We start from the raw sequence: 17,102 nt of genomic DNA on the forward strand, positions 1-17,102 counted from the left end.
ATTATGCATGTAGTCATTATATCTTTTAAGACATCTTTTCTCCAAAATCTTGACGGTCCCGCCACGATTGCAAACCGTTCTTGGAGAACTCCAAATGCACGTTCTACGTCTTTTCTACAGGATTCTTGCTTCATTGCAAAATATTGTTTTTTTCGGCCACGAGATTCTCGAATAGTTTGAACAATAATAGACACCCGAGCGGTGCTTCAGCTGAAGATATTGTGAGTATTTTAGCTATTTTATCTTCTTTTTTTAATATTATGTAATTGTAATTGGTTATATCGACTTGCAAATGGATCAAGCTAAAGTGTTGCTTGCAGATGATGAAAAATTCAAGAAAGGTTGGAAGTTTGATCATGTGTGGAACATCATTTAGAATTTTGAAAAATTTCAAGACGGAGCCTCAAGTGCGAGACAAACATCTCGAGGTTCGTGTTCTTTTTCGGAGTCCGAACAACAAACTCCTGAGTCGGTTAGACAACCATCTCCTTCTGAGCGACTGATTGGAGTGAAAAAAGCCAAACTAAAAATGAATACGGATGACAAAGTAGCTTCCTCCATCAACAAGGTTGATGAAGGAAATAAACTACTTCTTGAGCAGATGAAGAAGTCAGGTGATATGAGAGAACGCATCTTAGAAAGTATAGATAAGGCTAATAATTTGAAAACAATAAAAGAAGAAAATAAAATAATGAAAATGAATTTAAATAAAATATCAGATCCTCAGGTTCGTGCATTTTGGGAAGCTGAACAAGCCAAAGTTTTACAAAAGAGAGTTGAACAACAACAATCTCAAACACCATTTTCCAATTCTGATTCATATTCACAATATTTCACCGGTCTTGGAGGATCCGGCCCTAATCTTCCCGACTACTAGTTTATGTATTGTAAATTTATTTTTAATTTTATTTTGTTGTATTTTGTTTTTTATTTATTTTAATGTTCTTTTTTTTTTTACATTTCGATGTCGTTGTAATGTTATTTTATTTCCCTTTTAATATTAATGTCGTTTTAGTTTTTCCCAAACTCCAAATGTTAATGTTGTATTTGAAAATAAATTTAATGAATAATTTAAGGATAAATACGATATAATTTTATGAATCAATACAAGTATATAAATTATAAACTTTATAGGGACAAAAAAATATTTTAGAGTAGGAATAGTGTCACGCCATATTTGGCGTGACACCAACCTCATGTAATATCCCACGCCATAATGACGTGAGATATAAGGTATGGCTGGAGACAGTGGCGGAGCCAGAAAAGCTCATCAGGGGGGGCTAATTTGAAAAAAAAAATTCAGGGGGGGCTTGATTGTAAAAAATTTATAAAAATTGGGCCAAAAGTATAAATTTTCAAGGGAAAAAAATGTAATTTTAAAATGGGCAAAAAGTGCAAAAAAAAAAATTTTGAGGGGGGCTTAAGCCCCTGCTGAGCCTATACTGGCTCCATTACTGACTGGAGATATATATTACGCTATTCCCACCCTTTGCCGTTCGGATGGAGATGGCCTCAGCTCTTCCTCCCCCTCAATTTTCTCATATAGGCCGAGGCGGAGCCATAATTTGAAAAATATAAGATAAAATATAGAATTTTTTAAAAATTCTAAGGGGTAAAAATACAATTTTTAAAAGCGGCATATAGTCATATACCTCCTGATCTCTCTCTGGCTTCGCAATTAATAACATTGGCGGAGCTTAGGAGACGTGAACTTTTACAATTATATTTTTCACTGTAGTTTTTTTTTTATCCATTTTATACTTTTAGCTCAAAAGTATATGATTATTTCATATGTGCCCTTCTCAATAATTGTTTTTCAAATCTGATCCTGCAATTCCTGGTTTGGCCACTTACTCAGAATTACACACAACTCAACCTCTTCCACAACCATAGCTAGAGAAGTACGCCAAAAATTCAAACAAAATTGATTTATATCAAACTGTACAATATTCACACCGAAAACTATTGCGCCTACGGATCCGATACAGGAGATATAATTACTTTTCACACAAGAGAGAACAAAATTTTGAAGAAAAAGAAAAAGAAAAGTTGAATCTCCTCTCTCTCCGCAAGCTTCTCTAGGGGAAAAATCCGACGAACGGGATCGGAGTATGGGAGAGCGCCACTGGCCGCGGCGGCGAAGAGTTCTTCTTAATCGCGACTTCGACGGCGTCGGCGACGACGACCACGAAATGAATCGCCATTCTCACCATCTCTATGCAAGTTTCCATTCTTTGTAGCACCATTTTTGCTTCTTTCTTTCTCTTCTCTTTTTGGTGGCTCTCTTTCAATGTGATACAAACCAGAGACTATGGATGAGGATATAAATAGTAGTATTTGTGATGAATAATTTATGTGCGCTTTTTCCTTTTTTTTTCTTTATGAATTTGTGAGGGCTTTTTTGAACGTCCGCTTCTCTCCGCTTCGCACTGCTTTTCTTTTTTAATCCGAAAACTTGGTCAGGATTTGTGGGTATTTATGTATTGCTGAATTTCGGAGACAATCGGATGAGATGTGGTTACGTGGCATATGGTGATTACCCTACTTTGCTTTGCTCAATTATTTCTTTTAAATTTTTATGAAGCTTCTTTGCGGTTGGTGTTTCTTTTAAGCGACCTTTTGAGCGTGAACGGCTATTTGAGCTCACCAAAGGCCACATCGTTCTCTCTCTCTCACCGCTTTGAATGCAAGCGACTAATTTTATTTTATTAGCTAAACCCTAATTAAACTTTACTTTCGTAAAATTGGAACTTTTTCTGTTGGCTAGTGTACATATCACTTACTGTGATTTGATTTAGATTTAGAACTTTATACTTAGATTTATAAGGATTTAGACACTCTCTCTGCTTGTCGATTTATTTAGATTTAGATCTATTTTATGTAATAATATTGCTAACTTTTGATCATGAGATGGTAAATCTGAACTGTACAAATGCGTTATTGATTTAGCGTGGAAAATATGACTTCGACATATTGCTGGTAAAATCCTTTAGAAAATAAAGTGTACGCTGTTTGAACTTTGAAGTTTTCTCTTGATTGACACATCATTTATATTTCTATAGCGTTGAGAAATTCCGTTATTTGTCACAAACTTATAATAACATTAAATATTAATCCCATAAAAATTCGTAGTAAAGTACGTACCCTAGAAAGTTTATATATATAATTATACATACAATATAACAAATAATTGAGGCGAATAAACTTGCGAAATCAAGTTATATTATCTTATCATCATGATTAAGCAACTTAACGTTTAAATATGCACAATATAATATATGCTTATCAGAAAAATTACGTTAAAAAAAGTATAATTAAGTTGACAGGGAAATCTAGTCTTCTTAAAAGCGGTGGGTTATTAACCAAACCGTGTCTTCATAGGATATTAAAGATTTGTGAAGATCTTAAGACAATTAATTTTGTTTTGTATTGCCACGTTACAATATATTTAGTATATTTATGTGGTGTGTACATATTGACCGGGCATATAACATGCCAGTCTATAATAATGTCCCAAGTTGATAGCCACATGGCAGTTCATACTTATCCATAAAGGTCATGACTTGTTAGATAGGCTTCAAAGTGATTTGTTATTAATACGAACGATTGTGATATAGCATATATTAGCCTAACATTTAACATTACTTACATCAAGCGCACTAACTTTTGAAAAAGAATGGGTCATATACCATATGATAATTATATATAATACCATTTGTCTGAGTGATGTGAGAAACATTAGTCTGACAAATGGGACCGTGAACTATTTGAATAACGAGAAGGTATGAAGACATTCGAGAAAAAGCGTATTTTTCATGCATCACCAATAATGCAACGTTATAATATTACCAAGTTGATTTAATATATATAAATAGTTAAATAATACAGAACTGTTATATGGTTTGTGGCTTGTGATTGTTTATCCACTTTGCTTAGCTGGAAAGGGATCATACGTACGTGATAAAAAAAAAAAAAATTACCTGAAAAAGGGACCATGTACGCATTAGTTACCTACTTACGTATTTAGTTATTATGTTATTATAAACTAATGCAATTATTCGTCATGTCTAACAGGTGATAGGTTTTAACTTTTAAGCAATGCTCTAGTGCGGTCGGTAGGCCTTAATTATTATATATGAAAGACTAATTATTATTTAAAACCTTGCTCTATGTTATAATTTTTGCTTTTAACATATAGCTATAGCCATGTATATGATTTTTCATAAATATTTAAACTTAGACCGGTGCAAGCAATATTATATGTGTAATAATAGAGTTTCGGACGCTATTTCGAAAAGAAATACAATGAATAATTTGTAGCGGTACGTAGCAAAGTCATAATTCAAACAAACTAAGGAGGTAAGGGGGAGATATTATATTAAAAAAAAAATTAAAAAAATCAGGGGTGTGTAAGAAAAAAATTCAAAGGGGAAAATATCATATAAGAAATTTATACTATATATATATATATATATATATATATATATATAAATAATATAATAAGAATAATTATACAATTTTTAAAAGTTCAAAAGCGCATATGCCCCCATCGTTTCTACCTTTCTCCGGCTTTGATTGATACATAGTCAAATCAATACATATTATATTGTATTGATAATTTGATATAACACTACATTGTATTGATCAAGTCGACAAAACTAAGGAATAATCACAAGATCGAGACAAGAGGTTTCAAATATAACACTAAATCGAAAGTTTGGATGCCACAAAACTTCGAGATAAATATTTTAACCAATAAATCCGGGTCTTCAAATAAGAGTGCATGATCAGTTTCAATATAGAGGATAGAGATCCATAACCTCTTAAAGTTTAGTTACCATGAATTGAAGAGCATATATATATATTTGTTAAAAATACCATAATACAATTTATATGGATAAGAGCATTGTAATCAATGCCATGTTATCAATAAAAGCTTGTTAACGACTATCGAATACATAAACTAAAATGTAAACAAAATACATATATTTAATTTAATTTTGAAAACTCAAAATATTTTTTTTAACAATTGACCTAAATATTCCTTGTATTTCTCAAAACATTCTCAATTGATAGCTCTATGATAGACTGCACATGCGGCATGCCACACCTAACACTACCATATCTTCTTTTGAAGCCATTATTTTTCTTATCAAATTAGAACCTCTAAATTTGATATCATTGAAACTGTTTGATCATTGCTTTTTTGCCTTACCTTTTTTTGTTGTTTATCAGCAGTGGTTGAGACTGCTTTTTTCGTTAAAGAGCAGGTTCAAAATTGGAGATGCTCGGAAAGCTTTTGCCATCCAAAGAATCGAGCCTCTTCTACACTTCTCGCTTTGCTTGGGAAGCAAATCCGATCCAGCATCTCCAATTTTGAACCTGCTCTTTAACGAAAAAAGCAGTCTCAACCACTGCTGATAAACAACAAAAAAAGGTAAGGCAAAAAAGCAATGATCAAACAGTTTCAATGATATTAATAAAATGAGAATCGGTTTTAATTGTCCCGGTCGAGGTAATCGACACCCTAACATTTCATTATTCAAAACAATGCATAAACGCAAGCTTTTTTCTTCTTAAACTGTTACAGAGATATAATGAAACTTGAAGAAAGCAAACAAGAATGGGTCAAACCGCCTTTCAAAATAGATTTGTTACTATCCACATACTCTCTCTCTCGGTTCTATTATTATAGGTACCATCATAACATTAAGTCCAACATCAGATATTTCTCATAACAATACAAAAATATTTTCAGACATGTTTTCTTTGTAGAATCTCGCAATCAAAACCAACTCATTAAAAGAGTTGTTGTTATATACTTCCTGAACTTTCATTTATCTATGCATAGATTAATTATAAAAAAAAAATTAAGAACAAGCTAATGAATCCTGAGCATGCCACGTCGCTTTGGGCAGCTGTATTTTCTTTCCTCTCTTATATGCTTGACATTTGTCTATATTTGGTGCAGCTGTTTTTTGCTCATAAACAACGCATTACGAAATTCTTCCTTACTAGTAACGTGGCAAATGTTATTATGAATACATGTCTGTTACTTCTCAAGCAAGGTGGTACAATCACGATCTCTCCAATTCTTAACTTAGTCATTAGTCATTGCATGTTATGCTTTTTCAGCCAGATCATGTCTCCCTCTAGGATAACATGTTTTATTTAACGGCGTTCACTATATGTAATAATAGTTACTACAATTATCAATTATGTGTTTCTGATTTTTTCTTTCTAAATCTCGTATAGTTAATAATTAATATTTATTTTTTAATTGAGCTGTATTTCAGCCTGAATCCAGGAAAGAGAGCATTCAAGGACTTTTACGTTTCAATTTTTTGTTATGTAGTATCATAAATTGCACGTGTTTGATTATTTTTTGTATAATACATGCATGTATGATTTCAATTATTTATGGGTAAGCTTTCATTTCTGAATATTTTAAATAAAAAAGTGTGTTATAAACTACTATAGCGTAAAAAAACAAGTAATTCTAAAACCCATTTGTTAAACTACCATTAATCAATTTAAACAGCAAACAAAAAACAAAACTATGATAAACTGTCATTAACACTTATCAACAATTATATGGAGAAAGAAAATTAATTAAATATTAATTAAGTTAAGAAACTGCCATGTAAATAATTTATTATTTTTTATAATTTTATTTATTTTTTAATTTAAAACCGGTCAAAAGGTATTTTTGACCCTTTCGATTAGTTCATAAGTTGAGTAACGAATTTTCAATTATCAATCGAACGTTGGCTGTTAAAATAAAATTTCAATGATTGAAGAAGGCTATTTAACTGCAGTGCTAAATAAAATTATTACAAAATTATACAATACAGATTGCAATTATGTTGGTAGTCCTAATTCATGATTTCATCATAATAATTTGAGTTTTTACCTACGTGCGTCAAAATTGGCCAAGCGCAAACGCACCTGCAAAATGAACGCTCTTATTAATTTTATCATCGAAATTAACATTTTTGAAGTAGTATTTGTGTCTTTCGCTCATTCAATTATTTTGTATACTCTTATCATTGTTATCACTTTAATTTTTTTTTATACAGTACCATGTAATTGTATACTAAAATATGTAGACTGAAATTGTATAATTGTGTAATATATATACTAAAGAGTGTATATTGAATGTATTAATATCCTAAATATTTCAAAAAAAAAAAAGAAAACATTATAATGTTTTGAAAGAAGCGTATAAGCGTTAGTATTGTAATTTTCCCACTTATTACACATTTTTGTTGAAAATGGGCCTTAGTGCATATAGGTCAGGTCATGATATAATATGTTATCTATTATGCAGTGATTGTATATTATATACGTAGTGTATTGTAGGTCAGGTCTCTCTCTCTCTCTCTCTCCCTCTTCTCACTTCGTCTCTCTCCTCTCCCCTCTCTCATCTTCTTCTTCCTCATTTTGCTTCCGCCATTTTATTTTTCCAGAATATGAGTTTATAGTTTCAAGCCGAAAACGACATAACATGGACAAACGGCATGTCATTTTCAGAGAAAATCAAACGAAATAACATGGAAAAACGACTTTCATGAGTTCGTCGGCCGTTTTCCCGGCGAAAACGACACCGCCGGCGAAAATCGGGGAATTTCGGCGACATTTAAATCCATGTTTGCAAGTATACCCCTTGATAAAAAGGCATTATAAAAAGTTATATCCCTCAAAAACACTCTCCCAGAAAGATAAAGACTTAAAAAACAACTTAATTTGCATTCAGTCCCATATACATTCTTCCAATTAGTCGTATAATGTTTGTGGCGACATTAACTGTAATCGTCCAAAGTTACAATAGCTGGTAAGATTATTGAAGAATGATATTGGCTTTCACCAAATAAGACACACTTGATTTCATCACATCGTTCCTACAAAAGGGTTTTTCCGGTCACCACCATTCCAAAAGGGCTTTTCGGTCACCACCGTCCTCCAATTCTAGGGTTTTGAATCTGCAGAAATTACATATAATCCATACATAGATATATATGTTATTTTGCTTATATTTTGTTTTTTGTTATATATAGCTAATAATGTAGGTTTAGGGTTTGCAATAAACGGGAAGTTATTTTTGCTTCTAATAAATAAAAAATGTACGTAATGAGACTTCAAATTTCTTCTTCTTCTTTTTAATAATTATGACATCAGACATCAAAACACCCTTTTACGATAAAAACGTGTCGAAACACTTGCCACTAAATAGATTCCAGCTCTTAGAAACATTCCAATGTATGCACACTGATACAGATGGTATTGAAAAGAACATCTCAAAATTACATATACAACACTTAAACTAAGCCAAACAAAGCTTTTGTTTTGTAGTTGCTAAAAAAAATACTAGTTCATAACAGAACTCATATGTTATTTGTATGGGTGAATTATTTCTTCAGATATATCTTAACAGTGGAATAAATATACGGATTGCAATAATCTGTCAGGATAAAGTAAAATAAAAAGGTATTCAAAACATTAAATGGAAAGAGTGGATTTTCAAAACTAGCTTTCGGTAGGAAAATCACGCATCAGAAATACGAAATGAACTTGATCATCGATACACTCATAATCAAATGAGAATCTGTAAATTGTATGCCACGCTGAAATTAGAGGTCAGCCCTAGAAATATACATATACATAAAAAACCCTAGAGATGTATGTAGATCGGCAAAATTTTAAAATCAATGCGTCTGTAATAAAAGCAAAAGATTAACTCTACTATCATAAAAATACCCCACGAACAATATAACACAGTAAATAAAAAAAATAAAGAAAATTTAGATTAAAAAACACCAGGTTATACCAGAGGGACTTTAGGTGATAATGTTGTATATCAAAGTGACGACGACAGAAAGATAGAGAGCACGAATGAGTGAGATGCTATAGCTTCCATGCATTTCAAATCATCTGTGCTCTCTATCTTCTGTCAGCATCTATAAACATACACCCCAATGTCTCCTTTAATTAACACAAACATAAATATAATATGTATATATATATTATTATATATATATAAAGGAGAATCCGGAATCACTATTCACGCAGACTCATATTACTGTTAAGTCTACAGTACACTTAAAAAATTTGACAAAAATACCCTTTAAAAGTCTCATAATTACATGGCATGCCAATGTCATTCTGATTAAAATATTACAACTACTCCTAAAAGAAAAAAAAATCACAAAAATGCCACTCTGACTTAGAATATTCTGGAATACAAACCGACATCCACATATGACAGTTTTAAATCGTTGGAGCTGCCCGAAGTAAATTAATTGTCTGGAATTCTCCAGATATTTGCATTGCAAAAATCATCAACAGCTATTTCATGAAATTTCTGGAAAGTTTTTCATTTCTTTCCAAGCGGCCTATATATTCCATGCTCCTTCACCGAAGAAATCGACACCAACTTCTGCTCTTTCGTCTTCAAAACTACAATCAGACCAATACAACAAATTCAGCCATTGTACATCAATATGTAACAATCTGACCACAATCAATTTCTATTTGTTGTGTTTAACTTCATTTTTTAATCTTTTGTTCATTCTTTTACTTTTTTTTTTTTTTACTTTTGTTCATTCTTTTACTTTTTTTTGTTCATTCTCTTTGTTCAGTCTCACTTTTCCTCCATCACCACACGTAACAAAATCAGACCTGATCGGCGAGGTAACGTTCACCCGTGGATCAGTTCGAACCACCACTTGAAGTTGAAGATGCGGCAATGGCAGTCCTCGAAGCCGAGTGTATGTGATCCGCAATACTCAGCCTAAGATAGTAAATAAGCCGGAAGATCTAGACCTTCAACTTCGACATCAGCGCAGAACTAATCTTGACGAACATGGGGAAATGATCAAGTAAATTAGAACAGTCTGGAGAAAAAGTGTATATTTCAGAATAGAACAAAAAAAATACAATCGAGAACAATAAGAGAAAGAAAGAAAAGCTGGACTCATGAGAGATCGAGTATCGCACAAAAAAAATAGATTGATTAAATTGTTTTGATAGGAAAGGATTACCAGAAGATCCTACTTGATGGAGTTCAGAAGATCTTCCCCTTAAAAAAATAATGGAGCATCTGTCAACAAATTGGAAATATATAAGCTTTATTTTTATTAGTCTTTCTATAGAAAATTGCTTAATACTAATACCCAGATAAGTGTTTTACCATGAAAAAAATAAAATAAAAAAATCCCTCCATAATATTTCCAAAAAAATGTTAGCAGAACTTAAATCACAACATCATCAAAATGAGACCTGATCGGCGAAGTAGCCTTCACCCGTGGATGGAGAAGTGGTGGTCTCATTCTTTTCGTTGATGAGAGGCTGGGATTTTTTGGGAAAAGTTTTTTGCATCAGAAAGAAAGAAATATTTTTCTTATAACAAGTTAAATACTTATTTTTCTTATTTTGGGCAAATGAAACAAAAAAAGAAAACCCTACAGAGAATAAAAAAGTAGAGGTATAACTACTGAAAAATAATACGTTTGGGATGCGATTACCGGTTCAAATAAATCGAATACGAACTGTCTGATACCGAGACCGATACCATAGACGTTTCACCGCAGCCACATATTTCTACTATGTCCGAGACTATGGCGTGCATATGTATTTTTGGTGGTAGTAAAAAATGGAGGTTTCGCCATTGACGATCGGTATAGAGAGAGAGGGGGAAGCGGCTGTGAAAAGAGAAATGCAGAGGAGATAATGGGGTAGTAGGGTTTCAGATGGGCTTTATAAAAGCCCACTATTCTTTTTTAAAAGAAAGCCCACTAGAATACACATTTGTAGAGCAATTTTAATAAAAACACACAAAAATATAGCATCATAGACTGTATTTGCAACTTTGCATATTGTCTTCGATGTAGTTTCTCTTATATTTACAATGATGTTATTGATCTATTTCGTATATGTTTTGTATCAACTATCTCAAATTACATGTAAAAAACAATAAAGAAAAAGGTGTAGAAGCTAAATATTTATTTATAATTAGAAATGTGTATTTTATAAAAAAAAAAAAATTGTGATTTTCAATAATAATACAAATATTAACTATGAAGAAAATTTCCTTACTTAGATGTATATATAATCTATATTTGCAATTTTGTATTTATTCTCTATTTGATTTTTAGAAATAGGATTTGTAATATGGTAATTATTGTATATGTGTATATAATTTTTTTCATTGAAGTAAAATAAAATATAACATTGGTACAATTTGAGTTGTACAATTCAGTCATTATAAATTAAGATATGTAAATATATGTATGAAATATTATTGATGTAATCTTAACAAATAGTAAGTTATTTGACGTCATGTTCATCATTAATTTTTTTTTTTATTATTTCAATAATTTACTGTTAAAAGACATCAAGCAACGCGCGGGCATTTTGCTTGTATATATATATATATATATATACATCAAGCGAGAGGGAGAGAGTAGCGGTAATATTTTTTTTAAATGCTTCTAGCGGTGATATTAACTTTTTGTGGTTGATACTTGATATAGGCAAATTTAGAGAGTGGGAGAGAGAGAGAGAGAGAGAGAGATGAGAAGCGCAGTGATGTTATTAACTTCTGTGTTTGTTGAAAGATATGAAAACTTGTTGTGGATGAAGTCTATATTTATAGGGAAACTTGTGGTTATGCAATCATTATTTTAAATTGTCTTTTATTACTTGTTAATTCGTGAGAAACAATAAGCTTATATTAAAAAAAAAAATTGTGAGCCTATGAACGCAAAACAATAAATATATGGAGAGCAAGTTGAGCAAACAAAAAGTTGATCATGCTCGAGTAGAAGCATAGACAACTCACACATTTACAGTTAAAAATATGTCCTATTGGGACTTTTGTCTTCATATATGAATCTGCTTTTAAATTTTGATATATATATATATATATATATATAAAATATAAACTAATAATTTGAGTTCATGGCTGAAACAAAAAATAATTCGTTGAATGTTCTGCATCCCACCATTATTGCATCCCACTCATACTGGCAATCATGCATGGTGTCCTTTTTGTGCTTTGAAACTTGTTATTTAGGAAAGAGAGAAATTTTGTATTAAGAGCAAGACTAAAACACACAATTACACATAGGTTTGACTGGACCTTTTTATTTTTTCCTTTCAAGAACCAGTAAACTGGCTGATATTTGATATTTGGTTTGGTTTATAATAACACAAATACATATATAATACCATACATAAATTCCATAGACATACATATATCTTATATGTTTACACATGACAAGTATATACTTATAACCATATTTTTTAATCAAGTGAACAATTAAATGAGTTGAAATAATTAAGCATATGATAAAATAATTATTTTAATTTACCCTTATGAAATAAATTTAGACACATCTGCCTTTCCTGAAATTTTATTTCCTGCTCAATACACACACACACACACACACACACACACACACACACACACACACACACACACACACATATATATATATATATATATATATATATATTGTTGTCGTATTATATATAATGTTTCATGCGTAAACATGGCTTTTTGAATAGAAAGTGGATATTTATTTTAGTTCACATTCATGTGTCTTGAAACTTCACAGTGGCACTTGCATGGTTAATTCTATTCGAACCATTATTTGTTTGGTTAGAGAGAAATGTCATTTAATGTTATGTCCAACAAAATAACTAATAAAACGAGGTGGGACATGAATGAAATGTAAAAAATTTCGGTTGGCAGAAGATAAAAGCATTAGGGTAAGCAAAAAAAAAAAAAAAAAAAAAGCTGCAAGAGATAAGTTTTTTTATTTTTTTTTTTCAGAAAGAGATAAGGTTAATAATTAATGTTACAATGACAACACTCACGTTGCCAAGAGATGTATGACAACACAAAAGAGAATCCCTCGTCACACATGTCATATCTCTAGCTTGTCTCATTGATTCACACACATAGGGGTTGAAAAAAAGAGAGTTTATATATTGTTGTTGTATTATATATAATGTTTCATGCGTAAACATGGCTTTTTGAATAGAAAGTGGATATTTATTTTAGTTCACATTCATGTGTCTTGAAACTTCACAGTGACACTTGCATGGTTAATTCTATTCGAACCATTAGTTGTTTGAATGAAATGTCATTTAACGTTATGTCCAACAAAATAACTAATAAAACGAGGTGGGACTTTAATTAAACGAGGTGGGACATGAATGAAATGTAAAAAATTTCAGTTGGCAGAAGATAAAAGCATTGGGGTAAGCAAAAAAAAAAAAAAAGGCTGCAAAAGATAAGTTTATTTTTTTCAGAAAGAGATAAGGTTAATAATTATGTGATAAGGTTATGTTACGACAACACTCACGTTGCCAAGAGATGTATGACAACACAAAAGATGTATGACAACACAAAAGAAAATTGCTTTCCTTTTCTCATGTCTTGGTAATTTTGGCTCCAAAATGTTCATTTAATACGTGGTTCGTGGGATAGTCCAGAACTATAGATGTTTTTGTTAGGACTGGAAATATAATTTATATGTTGACTGTCACTTAGTCTATAAATAGAGGTTAGAAATAATCATTTACCTTTGTGCAAGGCTAGCCTTCTGAGAGAGTTTGGGGTCTCTCGAATTTCTTGATTATCTTGTATTCAGTACCATTCTATTGAAATCTTCAAGGTTCATATCAGCTTTCTTTCTTCTTGTGAAATCGAAAAACACATATAAAATGATCCACTATTTAGAGCACTTACAGAATTTTGTCTAAATGATGGTATTCATGTTGATCGAAGATGATCTCCATTCTCGTGCCACTAAACTATAAGCCTAAATCCAAAAGAAGGGACAAAATATTAAAAGTTAATTTATCGTTCACAATGTGATTTCAGTGTTCAACAATAATTAAAGTGAATCAGAAGAAGAATGTTTCGCTGACTTGATCATATTTTTTTTTGTTGGTATACTATATTCAAAAGATACCGATAGTAGAGTTGAAAGACGTCGAACTCAAGCCCGTGGGAGAAAATCCACGGGATTCCGAGGACGAACCGAACACAAACGAAATAGGAGAAACCGAGGAAGAAATCCTGCTTTCCAGCTGCAAACTTGACCATATTCACCAAGCTCGAGCTCCCACAAACGAAGCGCTTCACGTCAGGCGATTCAAAGGTCTCTTTGTGCCTCACGCTTTCGCTCCGTTCTTAAGAGCCCCTCCTCAGAAGCATCACTTCCGTAGACTCATCCTGACTTTTTTAGTTCTACTTAGCATGGTACACTCGTTTGGTAAATTAGTACATTAGTTATTGAGTTCCATGCTATTTTAATTATGTTTTAGTATAAATAAGTGTTCGGAGTACTGGGTAGGCTTATGAAAAGAGTTGTTTAATCTATTATTTTAGACTATTAATTTTCTATTAGCTGGATAGTGGAGTCTAATCGGAGGGATTGGTTCACTTCTTGAATTGTGAACAGAGTTTATTTTCTAGTAGGTTTTGGTGTATTGGTCTCGGAATTGTGTGTGGTTTTTCATATTGATTGATGATTCTATGAATTCATTCTTGAGTTTTGGGTTTTTTTTTTTTATTATTTTTTTTATCACGTATGATTAATAATTGGTAATAACAGTTACTACAATTATCAATTATGGGTTTCTGATTTTTTCTTTCTAAATCTCGTATAGTTAATAATTAATATTTATTTTTTAATTGAGCTGTATTTCAGCCTGAATCCAGGAAAGAGAGCATTCAAGGACTTTTACGTTTCAATTTTTTGTTATGTAGTATCATAAATTGCACGTGTTTGATTATTCTTTGTATAATACATGCATGTATGATTTCAATTATTTATGGGTAAGCTTTCATTTCTGAATATTAATTAGCAAAATAATATTTATTATTATTATTTTCACCATTGGATAAGATATGGTGACTGAACAACAAAATTTATGTCAAAGGAAAAAAAAAATTCTTATTTTTTTGCTATGATGTTGTGAACTTTGTGAGCTATGTTTTGTGCTAGAAGAAAAAGAAAGGCACAAAATGCTTGGTCTTTTCAATGAACTTTGGTAGAGAATCGGATACCATTACTAGAAACTAGCTATAATCTTATCAAGTTCATTGTATTATAAGATGTGTGAATCCGAAATTTACAAGTTTTTATTTTTATTTTTTTATTTGCATATTCCTTGAAATTCTATTATGCTTCTTAAGATACAAAATCGTAAATAGTTGCAACAAAACGAAAAGTTGAATAACTTTTTACTTCTTAATTTTATATAATAAAAAAAAAAGGATACCACGATTGACCGCATACGCAAGAATTGCATTAGAAGGAAACTGACACCTCATAGACTATCCTCTGTTACCCGTTTGGAATTCAATATATGAGAGAATGAGAAAACACGAGTGATCATATAAATGGAAGTGAAATTAAGAGGAAAAATAAAAATTATATCTTGTTTTTGATGTTATGGAAAATAAAGGGTAAATATGAGAATAAAGTGAGAAAATAGAAATTTATACGGCCCGCATTTAAAATTTAGACGCTTTATTTTCCACCCTATTTTTCATGAAAAATAGAATATATTTGTGAAAATTGTTTGTGATAGTGTTTTTTTAAAACTAATATGGTCCAAATATTTATCACAAAAATAATCTTTTTCAAGTTTTTAATTGTCATTTTTTTTATGTTTATAGATTTTTTTTTAATCCAAAAATTGTTACTGTTTTGGGTTATATTTAATTTAATTTACTGTTTACTATTTTATTTAAAAGAAAGATGACATTTACAGTTTGAAAACCTCTAAACTTTGAAAGGATTCAAAACACCAACTATATTTGGAACGTTGCACTTTTAAAATACCATCCATGTAATTTTTCCAATGAAATCCCAATGTTAGTTAAACATTTTCCATCATAATTTCCTTTCTTTTATATATTCTCTCCATTTAAACAACACAAGAAAAATTGGGTATGCGTAAAACATGAAAAATCTAATTAAGAAAAAACGACAACCAATTTAATTTTTATTGAATTATTTAGATTCGAGAAGATTCGATGGAAACCAGAGTAAAGAGAAACATATATTTAAAATTGAGATAATATCGAAATTATGATCATTTTGATAGTATCAAAACCCATTACTTGTGTTTTAATTTGGAACTATTACTGCCTTTTGTACATTCACCTTTTTAACTTTATTAATTTCCTTTTTCATTTCTCTTATAAATTACATCTCTTTTAATACTTCACTTTCATATTCTTTGAAGATTTATTGACGTACAAAAATTTATTGACAAAGATATCAATAGATCTTCAAAGAAATAATTTTTTTTTCCAGATTCCAAAAAACTTTTAAAAAATTATATTAATTTACTTCACATATCACTCCATTTCGCATACATTATATATTAATGAAAAGATCTAAACTCTAAACTAGGAAAAAAATGTAAAGGAAGAACAAAATCTAACACGAAGAACAAAATAAATATCAAGAACGAAAATGAACCATACGTCGCTTTTATGCAGTCCGACGCCGTTAGCATTTAACAACCCATATAATCAGCCACGCAAGAGAGAGAGAGAGAGAGAGAGAGAGAGAGAGAGAGAGAGAGAGAGAGAGTTAAATGTGTTAGTTTATTTATTTTTTAAACATAATGTGTTTGTTAAAATATTAAATGTAATTAAATTAAATGATTAAGAAATAAATACAAAAAAAAATTAAATGACTAGTCATTTAGAAATATTTTGATACCAAACATTTCTCTCTCCTATAGATAAGTAATAATTTTTTTATTAAAATGTAATTAATGAATTTTGGTACAAAATTATTAAAGTGATCATAATTCTAGTATTATTCCTTTAAAATGAGGATGTGGGTTTCTTTATTCTCACTCTCTTTGTTAATACTTTTGTGACGGGTTTTAATTTTTAGGCAAAACTTTTTATAGTTGAAGAAGTTGCTAACTTGCTATGAAAATTGTTCGTCATCGCCCACCGGGGATTCCTGAAAATAGTTAATAGTTTGCTAGCAAAAAAAAAAAAGAGAGAGAGAAAGAAAATAGTTAACAGTTAAATTAAGGTAGTATTAAGATTAAAAGAA

At 30.9% G+C, this 17,102-nt stretch overlaps 1 long non-coding RNA gene across 1 annotated transcript; it reads right to left on the reverse strand.

The window, feature by feature from the left end:
• Window positions 1-9,107: 9,107 nt before the first annotated feature.
• On the reverse strand, window positions 9,108-9,843 carry LOC149387823 (uncharacterized). The gene is made up of 2 exons (XR_016300932.1): window positions 9,679-9,843; window positions 9,108-9,456 (listed from the first exon to the last, which is right to left on the reverse strand). It is a non-coding gene; the product is annotated as an uncharacterized LOC149387823 (long non-coding RNA).
• Window positions 9,844-17,102: the final 7,259 nt, after the last annotated feature.

This window comes from Urtica dioica, chromosome 8 (genome assembly GCF_054948205.1).
Source record: "Urtica dioica subsp. dioica isolate 48M chromosome 8, U.dioica_male_clone48M_v1_H2, whole genome shotgun sequence".
Taxonomy (NCBI): domain Eukaryota; kingdom Viridiplantae; phylum Streptophyta; class Magnoliopsida; order Rosales; family Urticaceae; genus Urtica; species Urtica dioica.